Below are 18,761 nucleotides of genomic sequence, written 5' to 3'. Positions count from 1 at the left end.
ATTTATTTAGAACCTTTTCACATCCTGTGAACATCTGTAAGCGCTTTACAACCAATGGGTTACTTTTGAAGTGCAATCATTGTCCTGACATTAGGCAATTTGCAGCAGGTTCACACAAGCAACAAATTAATGAATGGCCATACATTTTGTTTTCTTTGCATTGGTTGGGAGAGAAAGGTTGGCCAGGGCACCAAGAGATCTCCCTGATCTTGCATACCCATCTGAGTAGGAAAACAGGTTTTGAAAAGTATCTAATAATGCAGGACATCCTGGGCACTGCAGCGAAATGTCACAGTAGATTATATATTCCAATCTGCCACAGAATCGGCAACTGTCTGATTCACAATCACAAGTGTTGCCAACTGGTATTTGTGTCAGTCACAACAATAAAATTCCTTTTCCTAGGTTTTGCATTTTCTTGCATCTCTGCTTACCTTCTTGGACAAAAAGACTAAAGAAAAGACAAACATGCAGCAACACAAAGCCGGGTGTGACCTAATACAGGAGGTGAGGCTATTAGGTGTGACAACCCTACAGCATTTTCCCACATTTTGCAAAGGTTACTTGACATATAGTTATTTATAGTAAAATAAATACAACAGTTGGTTGCAGCTTTTACATTTTAATTTTACAGCTTAAAAAGCAAATCTCCTCCGGCTGATACTAAATGATACTGGGCTGACCGTGATTATACTGTGAAAAGTCAAGAGGAGGCAGAGTTTTTAAATTTTTTGGTGGATGAAGCCACTTGAATTACAGTGTGACCAACAGCATTTATTTTTGGAGGAAGAAGGAAAAGTTGTGATTTAGGAAATGCTTTACTTGAACGAATGTATCGGAAGCTGAATTGAAATTCTCAATAATATTTGTGATTGGCAGCAAAGGCATAGAGGGGAACAAATGAAACATATGTTTACTATGTAGTAGAAATTGTCAGATGTTCATCTGGAGTACAGCCATTAGAGAGTGCACACAGGACAATCAAGATGATAGCAAAGTCAGATCTAAATTGGAGGAAGCTTTTTTTTAATAAGATTCGATCTGTTTTAATATGTTTTAATCTGTCTCCTTTAATTCAAGGTAAGATGGAATAGTTTGGAGAGGGAGTGTGACCTCATACCAAATCTACCCAGAGACAAAACTATGTGACCTGCTTGTTATGGATACATACACTCAAACCAAAACTTATTGAAAGTAAGGTGCAAATTTTAACACGGGGTCACAAAGGAGGAGGTACCTGGTCCTGCTGTGTAAAGACTCACAAACTCTCAGAGACAGTCAGACAGAGAGATTTGAGGAAGAAGACCAAGAACAGGTGCCAAACACAAGCACAAAAATACCTGGAAAAACTCAACAGGTCTGAAAGCATCTGCGGAGAGGAACACAGTTAACGTTTCGAGTATGGCAATCAGAAGAAAAGGACTGATAGTGAGGATGATACCCTGTTTGAAGAAAGAAGGCCTGTGGAGAGTAAGAAGACCGAGGAGTCACCAGAAGGTGACTTCTTACTGGAAGTTCATTTGATTATGTTTAGAAGATTGAGAGAAGGTACTTTCTTTTAATAGGACACTGTAATATTTACTCTAGTTGGGGGTTAAAGCTGAGAGGAGCTTGGGACTTTATACACAATACTACATTCCTGAGGAGAGTGAAATGTAATGTGTAAAGTGGTGTGGTATTTTTGGTTGTGTTAAGAACTTACTAGGGAGTATCTTTCCTATAGTTTAGTATATTGAATGTCTACAAAGTAATGTTTAGTGAATGTTGATTTCAGCTTATTTGTTACAGTAAACACCTTAGAATGCAAAATCCTTTTGTGTGATTATTTGTGTTGGTCACTGGAAATCCACAATTCTTTTTAAAAGTTAATGGTCACCACTGGGTAACAAGCTGAACTTTGAACTGACCTAATAGAGGTTTTTGAAATTATGAAGAGAATTGATAAAGTTCACTAGATCAATTGTTCACACTGACAAGTAGTTGAAAAACTAGCAGACAGAATACCTAAATAAGGAAATTAGGAAGCGAAATACAGCAATAACTATTCTACACCAAGGATAATAGAGATATGGGATAAAAGATACCAGGAGATAAATAAATTTATTAGATAAATAAATTTATTGTATAAGTAAATTGAAACTTGATTCCAATGAAAAAGAGGATGAAAGGACATAGTAATCAGGCAGAAAGCTGCCTTAAGATCACAAATCAGTTGAGATCAGACAATAAAAGGAACAAGCTTGTTAAGACAAATGGTTCTTCTCTATTCTCAAAATTTGCTAGGTTGCTACTGTTGATCTCAATTGGCCCTTATTCTAGAAGGATTTTTAATCACACGGAAAATATAGCTTTGTTCTGGCCTTCTTCATTGATAGACAAGATAGACAACTGATAGACAGTTTTTTCTGGATAAATAAGCATATTGCTTAATATGACCCCTACAATCCTAATACAACATCTGGAATATTCAATAATGAAAAAATGAACTTAGCTTATTGAGGTACAGAGATTCAGAGTTCCCAACACATTTGGTCACCATCCCTAAATACACTGGGCAAAATTTTACATTCGGCGTGCGGCTCAGCGCCCGACACGCCAGAACGTAAAATGACGCGGGATATTTCATTTGGTGGGCGCCATTGGAATTGGCTGCGTGCCCGCCGATAATTGCCAGGTCTATTAAGGCTATTAACCAGGTAATGAACCTGAATTTTACACTGCCTGTCCAACTTTATGGTTGGTGGGCAGGCGAAAAGGCCAAGCAGCCTTTACGGTTTTTAGGAAACGTCATCCACGAATGGGATGAGGTTTCCTGAAGCTATTACAAATTAAATAAAATATTTCATCTGAACTTAAAACATGTCCCATCTCATGTGACACAGTCACATGAGGGGACATGTTTCATTGAATTTTTGAGCTCTTTATTAATATTTCCATAAAGCGCTTCAATCTCCCTGAGGCAGCTCCATGCCTCAGGGAGATTGAAGCGCTTTTTCGCTCTTGAATTAGAATGCACAGCCTGGGTGATGAAAGCAATTTCAATAATAACATTCAAAAGTAAGCTGGATAAATACTTGATAGGGAGAAATTTGCATGGTTATGGGGAAAGAGCAGGAGAGTGGGACTAATTGGTTAGCTCTTCCAAAGAGCTGGCATAAGCACAATGGGCAGAATGGCCTCCTTCTGTTTTGTATAATTCTAAGTTTCTATAGAAGACACAAAATCTGAAACATGGTCATATCAGCCTTCATTCTAATTGAGCTTTGGACCAAGAGTGCAATCAAAGTAACTCATAAAAATTTAGTGCTGGGTTTTAAAAACGTAGGAGTCAGAAAGACCCTGACTCCCAGAGTGAAAATTGGGTCTAATAGGGCCCTTTAAACCGAGGTGAATCTGCTCAGTCTGGGAATTTCCCAACGTACCACTTACCACTTACAACGTACCACATTGGTAGCGAAAATCCAGTCTGTAATTTCTGATTTTGGAGTGAAAATCCCATGCATCAAAAAATGTAACTTTCTTCAACACTATTAGAGCCATGACTTCTCCTACTATTGCCTAAACTTATTAGTCTAGGACTTACATACATATGTCTCTCTGAATAAGAGCAGGTAGTCAAATTTACTGGAATTGTAGTATGAACAAGAATGACAGGGTGAGCTTTATCTCCAAACAGGCAAATACAGCAGTGCAAAATAATTTCAGGATTCACCTTGACGGTGGGAGTGGGGGTTGCAGGGTTAGGTGCGGGGCTGTTGAGTGGATTCCACAATCCGCCATTCCCGGGGGAGTGACATTCACAGAAAACATACCTCAGGAAATGATGGTCAGACAACCTATGATGTTTCATCCAATGCCAAATTGCAGATGACTCCCAGATTTTAGCAGTTTTGTCATTGCTATTTCAACCTCATATTTGTTTACATACCTCTTTGCCTTTGTATTCCTCTATTAATGAATAATCATATACTGGTGAAGACCCTTGAGGCCTTGGTCTAACAGTTTCTACAAATTCTGTTGGCAACTCACACACCTGTGAGAGAATGAATTACAAGTGAAATCAATACTTTGAAATGAAATATTAACTTAGCCTCAAAAAATAAAACATCAAAAGGAGCTTATATTTTATAATGGAACAGCAACATTTGATATAATCATTAACATTACACTGCCTGCATCTGTATTTTTAAATTTACTGGCTATCTCAACACTTTGTATTAAGACTTAGGCATTTTTGGGAAAACATTAAACATTTAACAAATTAAAGGTTGAAACTAACACAACAGAGCAAATGTGTAAATCTATATTGTTTCAATGAATGCAATACAATCAAATTAAAAGGGTTTCTTTAATTTTTGGTTTTAAATTTTAAAATAAAATTCCACAATAATGCATTTAATAAATCCTAAGTTTCATTTTTAAAACTACTTTAAAAATCCAATGTACTACACTGAGATCCAGTAAAAGCAACATATTTGACCCAAAGTGCATTAAAAAATGTACTACTTACAGAATCCCGCTCCCCAAGGTCTGCCTCAGCCTCTTTTAAACACTGGACCGAACCTACAAAGGCATTAAAATAAATAGTATTTAATATTTGTATAACATAGAACAAACACCGCACAAAGACATCAGAGTTTTGGTTACATAGGTTCTGATGTTCCATGCAAGCTGTTAATTATGTCCTGTTCTAATATGGTCACTGATTCGTAGACAATAAATCTACCAGGCAAGAATAAGTTATATCATATTTAGAACAATGAGGTACAATCTGTTCATACCATCAAACAGTAAAACATCTCCCAAAGTGTATGATTGCTGGAGTTATTTCTGATTGTTACAATGGTAGCTATTTTTCAACCTCAGAACAAAACACTTAACTTAAGGGTAATCTTAAAATAACATATACATGCATTATCTGTGGAGAAGAGTTACATTTTTCTCTGAGGTAAAGATGTACCTTGTTTCAACAGTATAAACAGTTTGTTTTGGCACAACGACCTACAGTAACATGGGGATGAATTTTTTGCCTGTCGGGCGGGCGGGCTTGACCCAATCTCCGGCGGGCGGGGAGCTGATCCCCACCGGAGAAGTGGGCCCCGCCGCTATATCACATGGGGGGGCCAATTAAGGCCCGCCCAGTGTGACATCCGCCGGGAAACGCTATGCACTTCCTGTGCGGGCAGGGGGAGGATTCCCCAAATACGAGAGTGCGCTCTTTCGTGCATGCATGCAAAAGAGCGCACATCTCCCTGAGGCTAAGTGCTGCCTCAGGGAGATCGCTGGAAGGTTTTCAAACTTTAAAATTCGAAAAATAAAAACATCATTAACATGTCCCTCTCATGTGACAATGTCACACAAGATGGGACATGTTAATAAATTGCACAAAAACTTTAATAAACTTTTTAAAAACCGACATGAAACCTCATCCTGCCAGTGGATGAGGTTTCATGTTTTTTCAGAAGCCCACCGGGCTCCTGGCCTGGCCACCAGCCTTAAGTTGGACAAGCAGGTCCTTTAATTGTTTTAATTATCCTGTCAACGGCCTCAATTGGCCATTGACAGGTCGGCGGGTGGACAGCTGATCGCGCTGTGCCCCCTCCTTTCTGAAGATTTAAATGGGGCAGGATGACGCCGGGGGTTCCACCTGATGTCATCCCGCGTCATTTTCGCGTCAGCGAGTGGGCCCCGCCCCCTTCTTGCCGACAGAAAAATTCAGCCCATGAGATGAATCTTAATCAGTGTGATTTAGGATTGTGTGAACTAAAGGGCTTTTCAAAGCACATACCATGCAAAAGTGTAATAGGTATCAACAAAGCATTATTTTTGTTATAATGTCTTTGTAAGTGAGCCAATTGCCTCTATTAAAGCACCCATCAAAATAAATTTTATTGTGAAGTTCGTAAAAGTTGATTTACTATTGTATGTTCTAAGTAGCTTCTAACTTTTCAAATTGGCTACATTTTATAACCTGTGAGAATAGTTCTTTTAGCAAACACATTTCTCCATAACTACTTCACAACAACCTTTCAAAAAAACCTACACTTTGAACTGTAACAGACTGTATTCTAAAACTGTGAGAAAAAGGGGAATACATTATAGACTAAGATAAAAGCAAAATACTGTGGATGCTGGAAATCTGAAACTAAAAAATAGCTGGAAAAACTCAGCAGATCTGTGGAGAGGAAGACAGAGTTAACATTTCGAGTCCGTATACATTATACTCTGATTAACAGAGTGCTCAAAACTTGCCGAGCATATCGAATTGAGGTTTGGTCATGAAATATGGTAGGGCTACAGACCAAATCCCTTGGGTGCATACCACCAACCACTCACCCAATGAAATTGGGCTCATGAAAATCTACTCTTGTGTTTTCACCATCTGTCAGTTTCAAATTGAATTGTAAGTGTGGTACCTTTGTCTGGTCTTTAAGAGGCAAATAATGGGCCATTAGTAGGGCTAAGAATTGGAAGTTTGCAGACCAGGTAACTGTGGCAATCCAGGATATCAGTGTTGTTCAGTGCATAGGAAAAAAGGAAGAACTTGCACTTCTATAGTATTTTTCATGATTTGTGGATATTACAAAGCACTTTACAGCCAATTTGAAATGTAGTCACTGTAATAGTGTAGAAAAAACGACGGTACCATAAAGTCCCACAAATAGCAATGAGGTAGTGATCTGATATCCTACTTTAGTGATGATGGTTGAGGAATAAATATTCGTCAGGACACCAGGGAAAACACTCTTACTATTCTACAAGTCGAACTGGGATCTCTTATGCTCGCCTGAGAGGTAAAATGGGGCTTCAGTTTAACCTCTTACCCAAAAGGCGACACCTCTAACAGTGCAGCACTCAGTACTGCACTATACTGACAAAACCTTGGGTAATGTGTCAACTAGAATAATGTGTCCAGTTTTGGCTGGTAGATGATATAGAGGCCCTGGAAAAAGTTCAAAGGAAGGCATTAAGTTGATACCTAGCTGAAAGGCCCTTAGTTACTATGAATGGCTTGGAAAGCTTGATCATTTACCAGTACCAAAATTTTCCAGCCCCTCCCGCTGGTGGGATCTTCCAGTGCCGCCGAAGTGAATGGGCTTTTGAATGGCTCATTGCATCCATCGCACTGGGGCCAGAAAATCCCAGCCATAGACTTTAGAAGGTTTTGAGTGAGGTGTTTAAAACAATGAAGGGATTAAAATGTCCATATGGATAGACTATTTGAGTTAGATAATTTCGAGAGAACTAGGGACATGCATACAGATTATGTAAACATAGAACTTGATTGGATATCAGGAGTTTTGGTCTGAGTTGTTGGCTTGTACAATCAGTACTAATTCACTCAGGCTTTCTGTAAAGTGTTGGGTGAGTTTTTAGCTGTGGCTATCACAGCATACGAAGGGTAGGTGGGATACTGGACGATATGTCTTCCACTCTCTGTAGTCTCCAGGATTAAGATCCTCCAAGATCCTCCAAATCCGGTGGCAAGAAAGGCGGTCCAACAGCAGCGTCCTCTCCCAAGCCAACTTGCCCAGCACCGAGATGCTTATCACTCAAAACCAGCTCCGCTGGGTGGGACATGTTGTTTGTATGTCTGACACCAGATTGCTGAAGCAACTACTCTACTCAGAACTCGTTCGTGGCAGGAGGCTTCCAGGAGGAAAACATAACCTCAGGGATATCCTCAAAGCGTACCTGAAGAGGTCAAACTTACCCGCTGACTCATGGTGGACCCTGGATTGTGACCGACCAAGATGGAGAAGGCTCATTTGGGAAGGCACCGAATACATTGAGAGACTTTGTTGGGATCATGCAGAAGCAAAGCTGAGGCATTGGAGGGAGAGCACAAACTGTAAACAACTCATCTAACCCAACCCTTCAAGCACCACCTGCCCTGTAAGTGGCAGAGACTGCAGATCGTGTGTTGAATTTATCAGCCATCTCAGAACCCATTGAACTGGAGTGGAAGCAAGTCATCCTCAATCCTGCAGGACTGCCTAAGAGGAAAAAGAAGAAGAGCAATCTCCTGGGACTTATTTTCACAACCTTCGGGGGTCTGAGGAATTTTTCATATATTTTCTCTTCGAATTAACCTAGGGCTCCATATCTCCCAGGTGATTACATGACTGCCTGTGGGTTGGAGACATTGGGGATCATTATGCTAAGGTGCTTTATGAGGTATGGGCAGACTTGATGGGCCAGTGGTGTTTCTCTGTCCATCATTTTTGTAAGTTTGTATAATTGTATGATTGGTCTTGGTTTGATCCAATGAACTTAGGACTTCCAGTTAGTACAAGAATTCTGTTTTCCACCAGTCAACTTTAAATCCTTCACCACTAATTCCAAAAACAGCTCATAAATGCATAACCTATAGATCCCACCATTAACTCCAAACGAATGTTTCTTAGACTACAGTCCTAGCAACCCCAAACCATCTGCTCAGAAATGTCAATGAACACAAATAACATTGAATCTTTCCACCATGCTTTCCACCTCAAGCTGGGGTGGGATAGAGCCGGGCCCATTGACTTCAGAAGCAGAGCATAAGCAGCCATGGGGGTTTGTGAGTGCCTGGGCAGGCTGGTTAGAAGGTCCACCTGAATTCTCTGACACTTTGTTCCAGTAATTTTAGACCTTGTTAGACCCTCTAATGTTCACCCCTCACACTTCCTCACCCCCACCCAGCACCATGGCCCCTCATAACCTCCAGGCCGATTCAATGTCAGAGAATTACCTGCAATGGCTTATTTTCCTACTCTCACACTATAACCTCTGCTGTCACCTAAAGATCTATCCAGGGCCTTCTCCTGTTTCTCATCTACATGATGACCTTTGGTGACATCATCCAAAATCACACGATAGTTTCACAAGTATGCTGACAACATCCAGCTGTGCCTCACCACCAACTTCTCTTGACTCCTCCCCTGTTTCTAAATTGTCACATTAATTACAATCCTGTTCGGGACCGTTAACATTTAAAGAGAAATCCAAACATCCAGCAATCAACTGACAGAACTACGATACAACATTTCACACTTATAAAGAAAAACAAACTTTATTGCAAATAAGAAGAATTAAACAAAGCAAGCCCTATTAAATTAACACTACAGTTCATAATTATTTATGCTATGAACTTAGTTCCACTTTTTACTTCCCCCCGTGCCCCACCCCAAGAATTCCCTTATATATTACAACAATCTTGAAGGTTCATTCACTATTTTAGGCATCAGCCCACTAGGTATGCCAGAGCCCTCCGAAATCCATTTTAATTCACCTAAGTGTTCTAGCTATTCTCAAGGTGATATTTTATGGAGATCCTTTCATTAGCTTTTTGGCTAAGTGACCCCCAAATTTTGTTTAACACTTCATGACTGGATGCCTCAGCTCCTTGTTCTGGTTGCCGCTCGATACCCGACTACCTTCTTACAGCTTTCCAAGCTAACTCTACTGACTTCCCACTGTCAGAAGGACTGCTGTAGATTTCTTCCACTAGCTACAAGTTAGGCAAACCTTCCACCTCACAAAATCCAAACTGAGCTTGAGCCCCACCCGCATTCCATATGTGAATGATAAAGTTCGTATTTTCTCTGCTTAAAGATGCAACCTGCCTAACAATCATTTCCTGTTGGCTCCATAAGTCTACAGCAAAGCAAAACTGCAACTGCCCACTTTCTGAGCAAATGCCCAGATAACATAAACAAAGGAACCTTCTACCCCCATAGCCCATCTCTATGACAACATGGCATGATTTGGGATGGTCTCAAACAGAAATGCGAATGAATTATTTTACCTTCAACATAGCTCTGATTTTTTAACCCATATGAAAAATTTATATCTCTGATGGAGTTTTCCAAATGTTTCTCTAAACCCTCTGGCTTCATTACAAGCTTAGAAATAGATCATTCATTTTTCAATTTTTTTTTTCACTATCAACTCTGAGCTTGTAAGATAAACACAGGTTAAGGAAACCAAGGCTTGTTTGATCTGTCTTTATGTAATGTTTATCAATTTCTTAACCAGGCTTTTCCATTTATCCTACATTTTAATTCCTAAAACTAAAAGTTATATTCTAAAACATCTGACTTTTGAACTAGATATTTGCAACATACTGCTGGTCCAACACCCAGTAGTGGATGAGCATAAATTTCCTCCAACTAAATATTGACAAAACCAAACCTTTGTCTTCTGTATCTGTAAAAAAAAAATTCTATTTGATTATCATTGAGTCCATCCCTCACCCTTGCAAGAACCTGAAGTTGAACCATATTGTTTGCAAACTTAGTGTCATGTCTGGCCCTTATATGAGCTTCCAATCACATCTCTGCCAACACGAAGATCACTTCCTTCCACCTCTGTAATATTACCCAACTCCAACAGTGTATCGGTTCATCTGCTACTGAAATGCTCATCTATCTCAGGATTTATAGACTTAAGTATTCCAACCGCTCTTGTCTGGCCTCCCATTTCTACCTTCAATATACTTGAGGTTATCCAAAAACCTTTCTGCCCATGTCATAACTCATGCCACTCCTATTCACCCACGCCACTATGCTCACTGACCTATATTAGCTCCCAGTTAAGCAATGCTTCAATTTTAAAATTCTCATCCTCATTTTCAAATCCCTCCATGGATTTACCCATGGTTGTAAACATTTCCAGCCCTACAATCCTCCAAACTATCAAAATGCCCTAATTCTGGCCACTGGAACATTCTCGATTTTAATCACGCCATCATTGTCTATGCCTTCAGCTGCCAAGGCCATAAGTTCTTCCTGAAAGGACAGAGGAGCATCCCTAACCATCTCCAACTCTCTTCCTTTCTTTTGTCCACCACCTTCATTGATCAAGTTGCCCTAATATCTGCTCATGTGGCTCAGTGTCAAATTTTATTTAATAACGCTCCTGTGAAGTACTTTGGTATATTTTGTTATGATTTCCATAGAAAATGATAGCTTCAACAATATATTTGAATTTCCAGTGACTGTCTGGATCACATGACAAGGTTTCAAGTTTTAAGACTGTAATAAACAAACTAAAAGTGGCATTATCTGAACACTATTCAGTAGGCAACGAACACCCTAAACTACAGAAAAGAATCCCTCTTTAACTTTTAAATTGCCAAATATCCACCTCAAAGATTATACTTCACTCTATCTACACTTCATTCTCCAGGAACTAGCCCAAAGCTATTCTCAGCTGCCAATTGCTTGCTTCCTTTTCCCTTTTCCAGCCAGATAACTTTAATCCCCAAACTAACCTTCACAGTAAGGGTTATTCTGGGGATCCTTCCCTCCTGTCGAAGCAAGGCAAGTCTTCTAAGCCTGTTTACACCCTCATGGATTTGGTCTCTTGAATGCAAATGTGACATCTCACCCAGCATCTGTATGATGAACAATACAGACTCTCTTTCCCTGCTCTCTCTCTCTCTGTCTCTCTCTCTCAAATTCTTGCAGACTGACCTATACGTGAGGTTCAGATATATCTTAAGAAAAACCCTGTAACCCAATTGTACAATGGACTCTTCCCCTCTCAAAGCCCATCTCTATGGCAGTATGAATCATATGGGCCTTGTATCCAGGTAAAAATGATAATTAGTTATCTTCTAAACCCCCAATTCCGTTCTATCCTGGAATTAATAGACAGTTTAAAGTATAACTGTTTACAAAACCTAACGCCTCCCTTTGAAACTTGGAGACTAAGCACTGGATTGTCGCAAAGATGGCACCTACCATTTTTCAGGGGCAGGAATGGGGCCCTGTTGTGTTTCACACATGCGCATTTCATGGAGGCAGCTGTCCATATAAATCAGCAGCTGCCCCCGCTCATGTCTGATTTTGGTGAGCAAGGTGTGTGAAACATAATGACCTGAATTTTTCCCTCATCAAGGGCGCACAATCGTCGGGACTGGGTGCGGTTGGGAAACAGGCCCCTGACTGCAATCGGCCCACAACCACGCCAAGTAAGGCCCAGCCAGAGTGAAACGCATCTTCCCAATGGTCGGGAAGGGCTGGGCGGGGGTGAGGACCTGTCAAACGTCGGGTCCAATGATGACCCAGCGGGGGGGTTTAAAAACAGCAGAGGCTGCCAGTGGAGAATCTTTTTGCGGCCTGGAGACTGGAGCAATGGCCTCAACAGCGGCTGGAGACATCAGGAGGGAGGGCAAATTGGGTGGGCACTCGGCCCCCCTCCATTTTTTGGACTAGGGCCTTGCAGTCCTCGTGGAGGAAGTGGGTGTCAGGTGGGACACCCTCATGCCCAGGGATGGCAGGAGGAGGCCACCGCATCAGACCAAAAAAGCTTTGGAGGAGGTGGCAGCCGAGGTCAGCAGCCATGACATTGTGAGGCGCACATGGGTGCAGTGCGGCAAAAGGTTCAATGACCTGCTGTGCTCAGGAAGGGTGAATATCGTGTTGGCATGGATCAGTGTGGAGAAGTGTTAAGGGCTGGCCATCCCCCTGTGGAGCTGAGGTGCCAACTGTCAATGACATCGGAGCTGGCCAAGGGGGTGAGCCCTGGCTGCTTGGCCTGAGTGCCTTGCGGCTCAAGGGCCACAAATCAGATGTGCCCTGCAAGGTGGTCCTCAGGTGGGATTGGCCAGGCTGCAATGGTGCTGCAGGTAGAGAGTGGACTAATCAATGCTCCTCTGTTGTTTCAGGAGAAGAGGAGCCATAACAACAAAGAGAGATCAAGGACAGGCGGAGGCCCCCCAAATCTCCTAATCATGATGAAGTTTAAAATGGATGCAAAGGAGCTGGAGTGCCGCCACCACCTCAGTCAGGTGGTTGTGGAGAAGCAGGAATCTCTGACGAAGTATGAGTGCAGTGCACAGAGGTGAGAGTATCGGATTTTGCAAACATTCTTGTGTAGTTTCATCATTAATGGGAGCCTCAAAGCTGGAGTCCCCATTGATCACTGAAAGACGATGGCATCATGATGCAGATCTCCAATGGTCTCTCCAGGGCACCTGGTATGCACAGTGACAGTGTGATGACTTAAAATAATGACATGCTGTTGTTCTCCCTTAGATGCACCAGCTTGCACCAAAAAGCCACCCTTGATGCCAGGGGACCGCCAGACTTCAGATGCACCTGCATCACACCCGCTCACTGAACCAGGCACCAGCGCAGATACCAGCACCTTGGTGGGCATTAGGTCATTGGCTAGAATGTCAGTGCACAGCGGTGAGGGCGCTTCACACTCGCTTGAGGAGCAGGCGGAGGCAGAGAGTGCCCAGGGTCTGGCAGCCAGAGGGCTGCTGGGAACCAGGATGATGCTCAGACTCTGGGGACGTCCATTAGGCAGCAGATGCTGGATGTCCAGAAGGATGTGTGGGAGGACCTGGTGGAGACCCATGAGGGTAAACGTGCCATGGTCTCTGTTGTGGAGGAGTCGATGCAAAGCATGAGCACTGCAGTGACCCTTTAAGTCCGAGTGCACTGCCTCTTCCATTGAGAGAGTGGAGACTCTCATGGAGAGGCAGCTCCAGGGACAAAATCAGGGGTTCCTGGAGTTGCACTAAGACCTGCAAGCCCTCACACAGGCAATGAGCTCAGGTGGTCAGTGCTAGTGTGGGAGATGGATGAGGCACCTAGTGTCCCAGCTAGGTGCCCGTCCATCAATGGCAAGCAGAGAGGTCCAGAGCAACTGTGCTTGGCACACGACCTGCTTGTCATCTCTGCGGGCTCTCCTCAGGGTACTCTGAATGATGGCGGCAGCTCCTATGCCCCTCTGCCAGTGACAATGGGATCTCATTAGGCTGCGATGATTGGGGAAGTGCCAATTGTTTCAATGGCTGCTCCCTCCCAGGCAGGGCCAGCACAGGCATAACAGGCCAGAGGACGACCTCCGAGGTCATCAAGGCCAACAAAACAGCAGAGTCAGCAGACTGTCTCCAATGCTGCTGCCAGTGAAGGTGGGCGTGGGCTGGGCACCAAGATGCAACACTCATAAGCCTAAGTTTAAGGCACTATGAGCACAAGAGGGACTGTTCATAGATGATCTTCTGTTCTGCTATGTTTTATTTATATGTTTACTGGTGTGGGCATTAACGCCAGATATGGTATTATTCGTTTGTCTTGAGTGTCAAAATTATATAAATGCCATGCCCTCAGTGTTCTCCTGATCGCTCCTCTTCTGACTCACTGTTGGATTCATCTTCTGTGGCTTGTGGAGCTGCCTCAAGCTCCTCTTCCTCCAGTGAGTCTCCCCTTGCCAGTGCTGGATTGTGGAGAGCACAGCATGCGACCACCATCAGTGACACCCGCTCTGGGAGGTATTGTAGTGCTCCCCATGAATGGTCCAGGCACTGGAAGCACATCTTCAGAAGACCTATGGTCCTCTCTCTATCACCGGCCTGGTGGAGGCATGACTCTAATTAAAACGCTGCTCTGCCTCTGTTCTTGGATGGTGGAGAGGCGTCATAAGCCACCTTGTCCCCTTGTCACCCAGCAGCCATCCATCCAGTTGGGCTGGAGCACTGAATTGCCTTGGCACCTATGAGTGTCTCAGGATATAAGTGTCCTGGAAGGTGTCGGGGTACCGTGCACAGACTTGCAAAATCTGCATCTTGTGTTCACAAACTATGTGGATCTTAATCGAGTGGAAGTCTTTCCTGTTGATGAAGGCACCCGGCTGACCCACTGGCACCTTGATGGCCACATGTGTGCGGTCAATTGCACCCTGGATGCGGGGGAACCCAGCAATCATTGCAAACCCTCTGGCTTGTTCAGCCTGGCTGGCCTCGTCCGTACAGAAGTGAATAAATGTCGTTACCCACCTGAACAGAGCTTCTGTCACCACCTTGTCGCAACTGTGGACACCTGATTGGGACACTCTACAAAAATCCCCCACTGACCCCTGGAAACAGCTGGAGGCATAGAAGTTGAGGGCCACTATGACCTTCAGAGCCACTGGCATGGGACGTCCACCCACACAGTTGGAGGTGATCTCAGGCCCAATCATCTGACAAATGGAGGTCACAGTCTCCCTGGAGAGACGGATCCTCCTGCAGCATTGCACCTTGGACATGTTGAGGTAGCTGCTTTGCTGCCTGTAAACCCTGGCAGCAGAATAGTGCCGACTTCTACGGCCCTTTATGTCTTGGACTACCTACGGGCCCTGCGCCCCTTGGGGCTGTACCTCTCCTCTCACAGGTCACTCCACTGGAAGCTGTGTTGGGACACCTGGCCTCCTCTCCCTTCTGCCCCTCTCTTCCTCAGAGGAGGAGGTGCCACCAGCTGACAGCACAATCCCCACAACCAGGGTTTCAGAAGGCTGTCTGATACCTAGAAGGGTCCACACAGCCAAAATTCTCCAGGGGCCTTGAAGACACTAATGAGTCCTGAAATGAAGTCTGGAAATGCTAAGAATGAAGCTCAGAACAGAGATGAAGCTGTTAAGTTCAAATAAGCAACCAGTAGCAAACTATCTCCTAAACTCCTCACTACACACAACGACAATGCTGCTGACCTTTTTTATCCTGCATTGGATGAGGTTTTGCAAGAAGTAGGCTGCCTGCTTGCCCCTTTTACCTGTGCGATGAGTGGAAATGACCTGGGCAATGTAAAATCGGGATCAATTGCCTTTTTAATGGCGTTAAGTGGCCTTTTAATTGATGTCGGGTGACCTGCACGCGCCCACCAACCTGAAGATTGCTCATATGTGGGATGATGTTAGGACACTCGCCCGACGTCATCTCGCACGATTTTAGGCCTGATCAGTTCGGGCCCATGCCCACCTGAGAGGCATAAAATCCTGCCCAATATGTGCAGTTTAGACCTGGTAGGAGCAAGTCTAAACTGGGTGGAGTTCTTTGGAGAGGTAGGGTGTCCTTTTGAAAAGGTAGAGTACCCTTTTGGATATGGTCCCGGGACACCTTTAAGGGAGGTCAGGTGCCCTTTGGGAGAAGTAAACTTCCCTTTGGAAGAGGTAAGATGTTCTTTGGGATTGTTAAAAATGGACATGAATGTGTGTAAAAAGTGCATAAACTCATTGGAATCATCAAGAGAGCCATCAAGAGGAACTGTCAAAAGTTTTAAAAACTGTTATAAGCAACTGTCAAGCTGCCAAAACACTTAAAACTTCTGCCCTTTAAATCTTTGGGAAAAACTCTGTAGAGTGCTATTTCATTCTGTCTGTTATCACAAGCCTGAGGGTTATCATTACTGGATTTGTGCTGCATGACTGATTTCCCAATTTTCAATTATCACAGTGCAGTGCCTTCCATTTCACAGTTTGATTGACAACTCCAAGCAGCTTTGACTCTCTGAATGCCATGAATTCAAATTCTTGGTTTTTTTTATAAGGGATTAAGCACTTGAATTAAATGTTTGTTCTTATAAGTTATAGTTGAAGGAATGTAAGTGTAGTGAATGAGTTTTTATGAATGATTTAAAAAAAATAAAGTCTGCAATAGACACTTAGAACATTATTTTATTTAATCTCAGCATGGCACCTAAGGTCTGCCCATAGTGGATAGCAGGCGAGCTGGCATGGTAGTTGTAAGGGCAAAGGGTGGTTGGTGGGGACCATGAATTGGCATGAGTGAGAACTAAGTTAGGAAGGAGTGTTTGAGGAGTTATGGTGTTGGGTAGTGGGGCATGAGGGTATGAGGTGTTATTGGGTGGGTAGAGGCATATGGGTTGGCATGGAGAGTATAAGGGGTTATAGTGGTGTGTAGAGGTACAGAGGTTGACATGGATGGTATGAGGTGCCAAGGTAGGGTGGGTAAAGGGCAGGTGTGGCATGGGTTGGCATAGATGGGGCATGGGGAGTGAGTGGGGATTGAAGGAATGTGTGGGGTGAGGGCTGATCTTTGTTTTCATGCTTCTTAAAAAATCTTTGACAAAGTGTTGGTGCACTGAGGTAATCCTTCCGTCCAGCCCACCTCTGCACCTGGCAGCCTTCACACTTGTTCCAGGATCGCCCTGCCTGATTCACAGCAAACCCCACCACCCCACCTTCTGGGCCACTTTGTCCCAAGTTGGGTTTGCCACACCCCTAACCAAGCTGTTCCTGTACAGCTACAGGACTGGCATCTACCAGTAATGTGGAAAATTGCCCAGGTATATCCTGTGCACAAAAACCAGGACAAATCCAATCCAGCCAATTACTGCCCCATCAGCCTACTCTCGATCGTAGGTAAAGTAATAGGAGGGGTCATCAATAGGGCCATTAAGCAGCACTTGCTTAGCAATAACCTGCTCACTGATGCTCAGTTGGGATTCTGCCAGGGCCACTCAGCTCCTGACCTCATCACAGCCTTGGTTCAAACAGGGACAAAAGAGTTGAACCAACAAAAGAGGACCAAAAAAGTAATAAAGAGGGAGAAAATAAACTTTGAGGGTAAACTAGCAAATAATATAAAAATGGACAGTAAGAGCTTCTTTAAATATATAAAAAGGAAGAGAGGCCAAAACGAATATAGGCCCCCTAAAGAATGAGGCTGGGGAAATAATAATGGGGAACCAGGAAATGGCAGAGGAGTTCAATAAATACTTTGCATCATTCTTCATGGTCGAAGACACTAATAGCATTCCAAAATTACTAAATAATCAAGCAACAGAATTTTGCCCTTGACAGGAGTGCTTGGCAGCAATCGGATTGGCAAACTGCCAATTCAAAAAGGGACAGAGAGAGACAAAAAATAGGTAACTATAGGCCAGTTAGCTTAACATCTGTCATAGGGAAAATGTTAGAGCTTATTGTGAAGGATGTAATAGCAGAGTATTTAGAAATGCATAATATAATCAAGCAGAGTCAGCATGGCTTCATGAAGGGGAAATCATGCCTGACAAATTTATTAGAATTCTTTGAGGAGGTAACAAGTAGGATAGATATAGAGGAACCAGTAATATATTTGGATTTCCAAAAGGCATTCAATAAGGTATAATACATAAGCCTACTTAATAAGATAAGAGCCCATGGTGTTGGGGGTAGTACATTAGCATGGTTAGAAGATTGGCTAACTAATAGAAGACAGAGAGTTGGGATAAGGGGGCCATTTTCAGAGGTCAACCTGTAACTAGCGGAGTGCCACAGAGATCAGTGCTGGAGCCACAATTATAAATAATATATATTAATGACTTAGATGAGGGAAGTGAATCTACTATCGTCAAGTTTGTGGATGACACAAAAATAGGTGGGAAGGCAAGTGGTGAAGATGACAAAAAGAATCTACAGAGGGATATAGACAGGTTAATTGAGTAGGCAAAAACTTGGCAGATGGAATATAATGTGGGAAAATGTGAGGTTATACGCTATGGCAGGAAGAATAGAGGAGCTGAATATTATTTAAATGGAGAACGACTGCAGAAGGCTGCAGCACAGAGGGATTTGAGTGTCCTTGTGCATGAATCACAAAAAGCTAGCATACAAGCTCAGTATGTAATAGGTAAGGGAAATGGAATGTTGGCTTTTATTTCAAAACAAATTCAGTATAAAAATAGGGAAGTCTTGCTAAAACTATATAAGGCACAAGTTAGATCGCACTTACAATACTGTGAACAGTTTTGGCCCCCTTATCTCAGGAAAGGGATACTGGCATCGAAGGCAGTCCAGAGTAGGTTCACTAAGTTGATCCTGGGTAAGGGATGATTTTCTTATGAGGAGAGGTTGAGTAGGTTGGGCCTGTACTTATTGGAGTTGAGAAGAATGGGAGGCGACCTTATTGAAACATATAAGATTCTTAGGGGTCTTGACAGATAGATGCTAAGAGGTTGTTTCCCCTTGTGGGAGAGTCTAGGACCAGAGGGCATAATCTC

The 18,761-nt window shown here is 43.1% G+C and overlaps 1 protein-coding gene across 1 annotated transcript in view; it reads right to left on the bottom strand.

The window, feature by feature from the left end:
- LOC121292504 (neuroblast differentiation-associated protein AHNAK-like) overlaps positions 1 to 18,761 on the bottom strand; it is an 87,022-nt gene that overhangs the window by 34,752 nt on the left and 33,509 nt on the right. The window contains exons 2-3 of the mRNA XM_041214544.1: positions 4,511 to 4,563; positions 3,929 to 4,033 (exon numbers count right to left, since the gene is read on the bottom strand). The gene's annotated coding sequence lies outside the window, so the exon portion shown is untranslated. The remainder of the gene's footprint in view (positions 1 to 3,928; positions 4,034 to 4,510; positions 4,564 to 18,761) is intronic.

This window comes from Carcharodon carcharias, chromosome 20 (assembly GCF_017639515.1).
Source record: "Carcharodon carcharias isolate sCarCar2 chromosome 20, sCarCar2.pri, whole genome shotgun sequence".
Classification (NCBI taxonomy): Eukaryota; Metazoa; Chordata; class Chondrichthyes; order Lamniformes; family Lamnidae; genus Carcharodon; species Carcharodon carcharias.
This window is presented reverse-complemented; position numbering and strand designations above follow the sequence as displayed.